The sequence below is a fragment of the Arvicanthis niloticus genome, chromosome 2 (assembly GCF_011762505.2).
Source record: "Arvicanthis niloticus isolate mArvNil1 chromosome 2, mArvNil1.pat.X, whole genome shotgun sequence".
Taxonomy (NCBI): domain Eukaryota; kingdom Metazoa; phylum Chordata; class Mammalia; order Rodentia; family Muridae; genus Arvicanthis; species Arvicanthis niloticus.
This window is the reverse complement of record NC_047659.1, coordinates 98,541,775-98,551,662: the sequence shown is the minus strand read 5'-3', so window position 1 is coordinate 98,551,662 and position 9,888 is coordinate 98,541,775.

The window sequence follows — 9,888 nt, the reverse complement described above, 5'->3', positions numbered from 1 at the left end:
GCCATGCTATACCCAGAAGACAGCCTATCACAGGGCTCCTTACCATTCTCTGCTTCTGTTCCCACCTTCTGTTTCCCCAGCCTTGGGTGGCAGGGTGAGGTGGGGTGTTGACATGGATGTCCCATTTGGGGCTAAGCAGTCACCAGTCACTAATTCTCAGAACCTTGACCAGTTAAAGAGTCCCTACATTCACATGCTACCTACTTCTGAAGTTAAGGATTTCCTTTCCTATTTGAATCATAATGCCTTGTTGGAACTCCAGTGGGATGAGCATGTTTTCACCTCCCCCAGACGCCACTGCCACCTGCCACCTGCCCTCTGCCCATTCTTCACTCCTCCTAGGGCTCAAGGCTTGCAGGTACGAGAGGCTGCTGATGGTAGCCACACATACTGGGGCTTGCCCTTCTGGGAATCTACCATACCTAAGAGGAACAACATGGATAAACTACTGGGAAGAACCAAACAGAAATGAGCTACACAGAACAGGCACCAGCCAGGCACCTGTGTATGGCTCCATTTGTTCCTCAGTGATGGAGGATAGCTAGCCAACAAAACATCTTGGTTACATGGCATAACACATTTGTCCTGGGGACTTGGCTAATAGGAAGTCTAGTCTGGAAAATACATTGGTGTTTTCATAACCAAAAACCAAGGGCAAGAAAACATTCTTGGTCAGCCTTAGGCCAAGTACTTACATCCCCATTCCCTCCTGTATAACTATCTTTTGCTGGCCATCTTTGGAGCTCTTGCCTGGGGCCAGGCACACCTGAAAGTACCTTTCATATGTAAATATGGTCTCTTGCTACCTTCCTGGTAGCCACAGGTGATTGATGGCCTCTAGATTATTCCACAAGTGAGGACCTCAAGATTCACCACAACGGTGGCACAGGGACCTAGCCAGCCCCTCTGATCCCTGGCCCTGAGCTTGACTCCCCTTCTAGGGCACAAAGACCTGTTCTTAAGACAGTGAGGCATCATGAACATGATGGTTGTGAGCAGAGGTCTGTAGTGGGGGTGAAGCTGGGCATTAGGGACATTGCCAGACCATTAGTAGGGTCCAAAGCATGGGCAGAGGGCTCAATCATCTCAAGAAAAGCTGATGGCTGAGTTGCTACAATACCCCGGTGACAGCTTGGATGTCTCCTAGGTTTCCTTTGCAGACAAAAGAGCCTAAAGCTGCCCCAGTTCAGTGGATGCTGTGGGAAGGAGATGAAGAACTGGGTATTCTTGAAGGACACAAAGTTGAAACCATAGGTCTAGGGATGTAACGTAGCTGGTAGAGTGCTTGCCTAGCATGCTGGAAGCTCTGAGTTTGTCCCCTTCATCAGCAGCATGTGAACAATGTTTGGAGGCGCATACCTGTAAGTCTAGCACTCAGACACAGAGGCAGGAACAGCAGCTCATAGTCATCCTTGGCTACATAGGGAACTCAAGGTCAGCCTGGCATACTTAAGGCCTGTCTAAGGGTTTTACTGCTGTGAACAGACACCATGACCAAGGCAACTCTTATAACATTGAACTGGGGCTGGCTTACAGGTTCAGAGGTCTAGCCCATTATCATCAAGGTGGGAGCATGGCAGCATCCAGGCAGGCATGGTGCAGGAGAAGCTGAAAGTTCTAAATCTTCATCTGAAGGCTGCTAGCAGAATACTGGCTTCCAGGCAGCTAGAATGATGGTCTTAAAGCCCATGATCACAATGACACACCTCCTCCAACAGGACTATACCTTCTAATAGTGCCACTCCCTGGGCCGAGAATATACAAGCCATCACATTCCACTCCCTGGCCCCCATAGGCTTGTTCAAGCATTTGAATCTATGGAGGCCATACCTAAACATAACATAATGCAAAATACATTTAGTCCAACTTCAAAGGTCCCCATACTCTATAGCAGTCTCAACAATGTTCAAAGTCCAAAGTCTCTTCTGAGATTCATCTGGTCACTTAACTGTAACCCCCAAAGCAAGACAGGAAACTAGCTGGGCAAACCCTAAACTCTGCATTTCTATGTCTGATTTCAAGGAGGTCTTCAGATCTCCAACTCATTTTTCATCTTCGTGACTGCAATAACTTCTTTCTCCTGGGCTGGTTCCACTCTCTGTTAGCAGCTTTCCTCAGCAGATAGCCCATGACTCTGGCGTCTCAAACTTCTTGGGTTCTTCAAGGCAACTTCAATGTTACAGCTTCTTGTTTCAATGTCTGGTATTTACATATGATCTTCTGGGCTCCTCCAAAGGGCTTGGGTCCCTTCTCCAGATCTGCCCTCTGTAGCACTCTAAGCTCAGGTTGATTCACTCCACTGCTGCCACTGTACTTGTCGACCATTCCATGGTACTGGCATCTCCAGTATACTGGAGTCTTCCACTGCAACTAGGCTCCACCAACAGCCTCTCACAGGCTCTCTTCATGGTGCCAAGACTCAAATCCTCTGCATGATCCCTTCAATCCTGGGCCATCAACTACAACTGAGGTTGCACCTTCACCAATGGCCTTCCATGACCCCTCACAGTGCCAAGCCTCAGCTGCTCTTCATGACCCCTTCATGTCTTCAAAACCAGTACCACCTGGTTGACTCTTACATATTACCAAGTACAGGTGCTTGATTAAAAAAAAAAAAAAAACCAACCTTGGCTATCTCTGGGACACAGCTTCTTTGTGCTCTCAGAAAACACTTCCCAGAAGATTTCACCTCAATGATGCTGGTCTCTTCTTAATCACTGATAATTTCTTAGCTCCAGTAACCAGCATCAATTGTCCCAGTAGTCCCTTCTGTTCTTGACTCTAAAGCCTGAGCCATATGGCCAAAGCTGCCAAGGTCTACTGCTTGCAGGAGCTGGAACATGGCCCCTTGTTCTACTACATTATCATCAGCTGATTTCCAACTCCTTCACTGCCTAAACTTGACTGCTCTGGATTGACCTCTGTAGATTGACCTTGAACTCAGAGATCTTTGTGCCTGTCTCCTGAGATTAAAAATGTGTATCACCACACCTGACTTAAGCTTTTCTTCACCTAGAACTTGTTCTGTCTCAGGCTGGTCTTGAGCTCAGAGATCTGCTTGGCTTTATCTCCTTGGATTAAAGGTGTGTGCCACCATGCCTGGATCTAAATGCAGCTGGGTAGGATCTTGCCCCAAAGTCCCTCTCCCGTCATCTGTTATCTCCTAGAGCATAAGATTCAGTTCCATTTCACTTCCTGGTGCTTCTTTAATACTTGAACCATATATTTTATATTTTTCCTTTCTAATCTTGCTTGTTCAAAATACTCTTCATGAGACTTAACCAGAGATCAAAGTCTCTGCTGGGCTTTCTTGGGACTTCCTTTGTCAATACAATTAATATAAATCTCTTTACCTTAACCTCAAGTAGACTCCTCAGACAGGGGCAAAAAGCAGCCATTCTTTAACAAAATACTATAAAAATAGTCTCTACACCACATTCTGAAATTCTCCTCTGAAACCTCTTGGGCCAGGTCTGCACAGTTCAAATCATTCACAGCAACAAAGTCTTTTATATTCCTACTAGGATGGCTCATGAAGCCCCACTTAAAACATTCCAAATCCAAAGTCCTCAAATCCATATTCTTCCAAACAAAAGCATGGTCAAGCCTATCACAGAAATACTCCAGTCCCTGGTACCAGCTTCTGTCTTAGTTAGGGTTTTACTGCTGTGAACAGAAACCATGACCAAGGCAACTCTTATAAGGACAACATTTAATTAGGGTCAGCTTACAGGTACAGAGGTTCAGTCCATTGTCATCAAGGTGGGAGCATGGCAACATCCAGGTAGGCATGGTGCAGGAGAAGCTGAGAGGTCTATATCTTGTTCCAAAGGCAGCCAGTAGAAGACTGGCTTTTGGGCAGCTCACAAAGCCCTATCTTAAAAAACATAAAACGAAAACAAAACAAACAAACACCAACAAAAAACCAAACAAACAAAAAACCAACCAACCAAACAAACAAAACAAAACAAAAACCAAGTCCAGGTGGATTTGTAAAAAGGCCAAATCAGTGGCCACATCTGTAATCTCAGTGGTCACATCTGTAACCTTAGCACACCTATGGAAAGATGGAAGGAAGAGACAGAAGCTTGAGAGCCAACAAGACTGCAGTTCACAGTGCAGCAGCAGATACAGCAAGAAACCCTGCATCAGCAAGGTGGAAGGAGAGAACAATTTCCCACCTGTGTGTGCCTGAAAACACACACACACACACACACACACACACACACACACGTTCTGCGCCCCTTTTCGAGTCCCCTTCGCCCGCGAAAGAGACACGTGAGGCAGTGTTCGGGTAGTTACTACAGCGAGGCTTTATTCTTGTATCAGCAGAAGCAGAAAGACCCCAAGCCCAGGGAAGGCACTGATATATATACACCCTAGAGTGGCGTTTTCACTTCTGATTGGCTGTTTACTCATCACCCCATATTACGTCCTGGAATGGGCAGTGACTTTGGCGCACTTTTGCCTTTTGCACCTACACAGTTAGTTGTTTACTTGTGGGAGCACAGGATGCCCGAGCCATCTTGTAATGGTGAATGTTGTCACGCTCACCGTGGCTCCTAACACACACACACACACACACACACACACACACACACACACACACACACACACACTCAAATAAATACAAGTAAGTTTTAAAGACACTCCACCATCACAAAGAATAAACAGAATCTCCTCCTATGGCTCTAAGGAAAGATTAAGAAGCAGCCAGTTGGCAGAACACATAGAGTCAGAGTGCCCACTGGAGATCCCACCAAATGTGGGTCCCATGTGAGCTCACAGGAACACTCTGTGCTTGGCAGGTGCCAAAAGAACCCATAAATGTGAATGCATGAGTGAGCAGGGTCCAGCTCTGGGCAGCTCCAGCCAACTTATCTTCATGCAGTCTGTCACCCAGCATCTCAAGCAATGACAGAGCAGAGTCCCTGTGGTGGTCAAATTGGCAGGGGCTTCTGGGATACAGTTGGGTATTTGGGGCAGCTGTGTGGATCTCTCTGGCATAACTTGGACTTGACAATGTGGTGATGAGTTAGTACTGTCCCTTCCCTCTTGCCTTTGTCAGCCCCAGAGACAACTACATGGAAGCGATAACTAGGAACGGCCATTATAAGGGAGGGTGGACACACAGAAAAAGGCAACATGTGCCAAATCCATACAGGATATAGGTGCTCCAGCCTGTAACTTCTCTGCCTTTGTTTCTCTTTCTGGTGATCTTCCCCCATGAAGGGAGGGTATACGGAAGGAGGTATCCCCTGGAAGCCAACCTCTGACATCTCATTCTGCACACAGTAGGTCCAATCAGACCAGCCTGTCAAAGACCACTTCATAGATGCTGAGCCTTGTGAAGGCATCTGTGTGGGCACCCTCAGGAATCAGCGTGTCTTTGCACAGCAGTCCCAATGGAGCATTGAAGGCCTCCCTACATGGGCCTTAAAGAGACAGTAAAGGATTCTCACTGCCAGCCGTGGGCTGGAGCAAGCATGCCTGTGGGGCTACACAAGGACCTGTTGTTCCCAGAATCAATTGGGGCCACTGTGGGGTCACAATGGAGGCCTTTCAAAGAGACAAAGCGCCTCTGGCCTGCCTAAGTGTCCCTGCACACGTGGGCATCTGCCCAGAACATTTAAAATAACACGATTTGAGAAAACAGATTTAAAGTGTACAATCTAGTGGCCTTTGTTCTGTGTCTACCATGTGCAGTGGCCTTTGTTCCATGTCCACCACATGCAGTGATGGTGGATGAGAGGCGGGTGAGGGGTGGAGGACACCAGAGCTCCCAGCTGGGACCTCTCTCCTCTGTCTTAGGTAGCTAACTGGGTATATACACAGTCCCAGGCTCACTGGAAGACTCCAGAGAGGTCTGATTTGTGCACAGATGCCAAACAAGAAGACCTACTCCTGCTTGGGGGACGCCAAGGATGCTGGAAGCCTTTCACCTTTTCACTTGATCTCACCGGCGGCCATGCTGGCCTCATTTCTGTTACTGTAACAAAATACCCAAGACAGTCAACTGCATAGGGAAAAAGGTTTGTCTTGGCTCACCATGTCCAAGGCTTCAGTGTAGATGATCTTTTGTCCTGTTTCTTTGGGGATGTGGTAGCACAGCACATGATGGCCAGAGCACATGGCAGAATAGCCTCACCGCAGGCACAGCCTCAATGCCTTCTTTCTAATTGGCTCTGCTTCCAGAAGCCTCCACTACCTCCCCAGACACAAGAAGCCGGTGACAAACCTTCACCATGTGGCTTTGGGGGGGATGGTCAGGAGCCACATCATTGAGATAAGAGATCTGGGGTGCGGAGAGATAAAATTATTTGTCTGTGGTCACAACTTTCTGAGACAGTGGTCTGTCATGCCTAGAGTCTCATCACAAGAGGATCTTCATTTTTCTAGAAGCTGGGGCCCCAGATGTGTCACACTTATGATAGATTTCACTAATACCAAAGGCTCTAAGAGGCTCGTGAGGAACACAAAGGAAACAGGAACCCAGCCCCGCTAGTGGTTAGGTCTCAGGTGAGGGAGACTCTATTCCTCTCTTGGTCTTGGAGAGCAGAACTCGCAGGAGCTTCTAGGGGCCTGAATTCTTTCAGAAAAAAAAAAATGAAAGCTTGGCTCTACTGAGAAGCAGATCCTGTAGGCTGCCCACTGGGCTAGGGTAGGGATGCCAGGCAGGCTTGACAAGAGGTAGATACAACTAGATTTGGGGAGCCAGTGGAAGGGTGTGGCCAAGGGCATGAGTCCCTCAGTTGGCCCGAGTGTGGCCTCCCTCCCAGCTCAGTTCCCTGGCTACAGAATTGGAATATTAATTCACCCCATGGAGTGTCAGGAGGATTTGAGCGCTTGATTCAGGTAAGACCTGAGATCAAGGATGTTCCCCGTATATTTGATGGAAAATATGAAGGGAAAAGTCTGGGCTATTCCTGAAGTTTCTAGCTGGACATGTGACCAATTATCTGTCTTGTTAGTCATGTTCTTGATATCCTGTCATAAATTTGGATTATAAATATTGTCTCCTGCCCCAGAAGATAACATCATTTACTATAATTCCACCTCACAAAACCAACGCAGCCCTCTGGAAAGCCCTCTGGTAGGTTGCTCCTACCAAAACTCTCTGGTCACTGAGGATAGTAGCTTGCTGCTCCAAGTAGGGCTGAACAGGGCTGGAAGGACCCAGGAATTTAGCAGGTCCAAGGACTGGTTGTGGTGGACATAGGAGGAAGTGACTTGACTCAGGGGCCATTCCTATGACTCACTCCCCTGCCCAGAGCAGGGGAGAACTGGTGTGTGGGGAGCATACAGGTAGACAGGCAGCATACTTTTACAGACTTCTCACATCTAAAATTAGGACTGGGGCCTCCAGTCTCAGCCAGTGCCCCACCTGGGACAAATAATGACAGGAATGTGCCCTGAGACAGCATGCTCAGCCATGCCAGCCTTGGCCTGATGCTGAGATATGACCTGCCCTGCCCTTTACCCAACTTCTCTGGGTTGAGCAGAATGTTCTGGGCCCTGGTGCTTACAGGCTAAGCATGCCAGCTCTTAGTGGGTGAGGGAGTTGTCTCCCACACTCTGAACCACCTTTTTCTGTAACAAAAGAGGAAAGGGTTCTGGCCTCTCATGGTGTGGGGAGAGGAGAGCTGGATGAGCAGAGAAAGCTAGCCATCGGCCAGTTCAGACACTTCTTGACCTTAGCTGGATGTGATCTCCTCATGTATTACTGAGAGATTCTCACAGCATTATCCATAAGGTGAGAGTTAAAGATGCTACCTGACTTCTCTGTTGTCATCCAGCGATAATCCCACTATGTATACTGCTGTCTTCAGTGCCAGATGAAGAGACAGGTTTACTGAGCCTGAAACTTACCTAGCAAACACCCCTGCCAAGAGCCAGAGATATGTCTTAGAACAATTCACACAGGCAGAAGACTCACACAGACTAAAGGGTGCTCTGCGTCTACTTCCCAGTCTGGGCCCCAGGCAAGCTTAGCTGCTCTGGTTCCCTTGATAGTCTAAAGGGTCTACTGCCCACAAGGACTCTTCATTTTAGCGGGGGACCCTTGAAATTTGGCAAGAAATTCTCTCATCGTGCTGTATGGGATGATACAGCTGGAGATTTCCATAGTTCACATGTTTCTTTTTCTATTTTATGTCTATGGTGTTTTGTCTCCATGCATGCCTGTGTACCAAATGTGTGCCTGGTGCCTGCAGAGGTCAGAAGAGAACATTGGCTCCCCTGAGACTTGAGTTACAGTTGAGTTACTACAGACCATTGCAAGCTATCATCTGGGTGCTTGGGATCAAATCTAGGAGCTCTGGAAGAACAGCACTGAGCTGTCTCTCCAACACCAGTTCTTTCCTCTCTGTTATGTTCCCCAGTGTTCCATTGTATACATATGTCTTAGATGATCTGTTCATCCCTCAATGGACAGGAGCTAGATCATTGTAACTACTTACTCTGAAGGAAGCTGCTAACAATTGTGTAAAAATCTCTTGTCTGAAGGAAGGTATTTTCTTTATTCTTGGATAAGTGCCTAGCTGTTGAATGGCTGAGTCACATGCTAGTGGATCTTTAGATTCATAGGAAACCATAAAAACGGTTCCCACCAGAACTGTAGGAGCATTCCAAGCCCTACATGTCCTCGCCAGCACTTGGTGTTGTCAATATTTTCTAGCATTATCTTTTTTTCAAATATGCATAGTGGCATCCTACTGTGATTTAAACATGTATTTCTCAGTACTGATAATGTTAGATTTTTTTCATGCTATTACTGACCTTTTGTGTCTGAATATATGTGTGCACATGTATTTGTCCATGTATGTACAAATGTACATGTACATTTGGCATGCACATGTGCTAACATGTGTGGAAACAGGTATTGTTTCTCAAGTCACATTTATGCTGCTTGGTCAGCAAGCCTCAGGGATCTGCCTCTCCCTCCCCAGCACCAGGATTATACACACATGCCATTGTGTCTGCTTCTGGGTTGTTAAGTGTGGATTCTAGGGATGACGCTCAGATTCTCATCCTTCCAAGGCAAGCACTTTCCTGAACTGACTCCCAGCTCTAGAGACCATTTTTATATCTTTTAAAAATGAAGCATACCTTCAAATTTATTACATATTTTCTATTTGGAGATGATGTTTGATTTAGATAGATTAGATGATAGATAGATAGATAGATAGATAGATAGATAGATAGATAGATGGATAATAGAAGACAGATAGTAAATATTTTGTTCCTGTTACAGAGTTATGTCCTATGAAGCAACTGACTACTGAACTGCTGCTCTTAGGGTAAATATAGGATTTGGTTCCTTTGAAGGTATGGTCACACTTTTATCATCTGATAAATATATAAATTTAAATGCATTTCTGTTTAGACACTATTTAATGTATCTTATTGTTTTAGTCGGGGCTCTCTAGAAGAACAGAACCAAGGAGGTGTGTGTGTGTGTATGTGTGTGTGTATGTGTGTATGTGTGTGTACATGTATTCATATTTCAGAATTTATTAAGCTAACTTAAAAATAGCAATGATAGCCAAGTCACACCAGAGACTCTGAGAACCCAATAGTTACTCAGTCCTTGAAACTGGTGTGTCATCATTCAGAGTAGTCCTAGAATAGCTGTCTCTCACAGAGAGAGTGACAGCCAGCAGCTACTCAGCCTACAAGATAAGGTACCTCAGTAGTCCCATATGATGTCAAAATCTCGGTCTCAGAAGGTTTTTGGAGAGCCCCTGATCCCTAGCTCACCATGACAGCTTGAAAATACTGATTCTGCTCTCAGTGAAGGAGTCAGTGGCAGGGAGAAGCCAAATCTTTCAAGTTCAGACTCCATTTTAGAGAACCTGACCTAAGTTTGAACCCAGGTAAACTAACAGG